This window comes from Arachis ipaensis, chromosome B03 (assembly GCF_000816755.2).
Source record: "Arachis ipaensis cultivar K30076 chromosome B03, Araip1.1, whole genome shotgun sequence".
NCBI lineage: Eukaryota > Viridiplantae > Streptophyta > Magnoliopsida > Fabales > Fabaceae > Arachis > Arachis ipaensis.
In genome coordinates, this window is record NC_029787.2 from 44,789,163 (window position 1) to 44,789,392 (window position 230).

The window sequence follows — 230 nt, forward strand, 5'->3', positions numbered from 1 at the left end:
ACGGAGGATGGAGAAGCATATGTGCCTATGTGCGATGCGTTACGTGAATGTGGGTAAATGGGGAGAGAGGGAGAAAGAGAAGGAAGGTTTCGCGGCTGTGTCAGTGGTGTGGTCAGGTACTCATCACGTGACTTTTATCCATTATGTTATGTTATTGCTAATTTTATTGATATTGACATTATTATGATTGTTATCCAAGGTTTTGAAAATCCAATTGATTATTACACCCT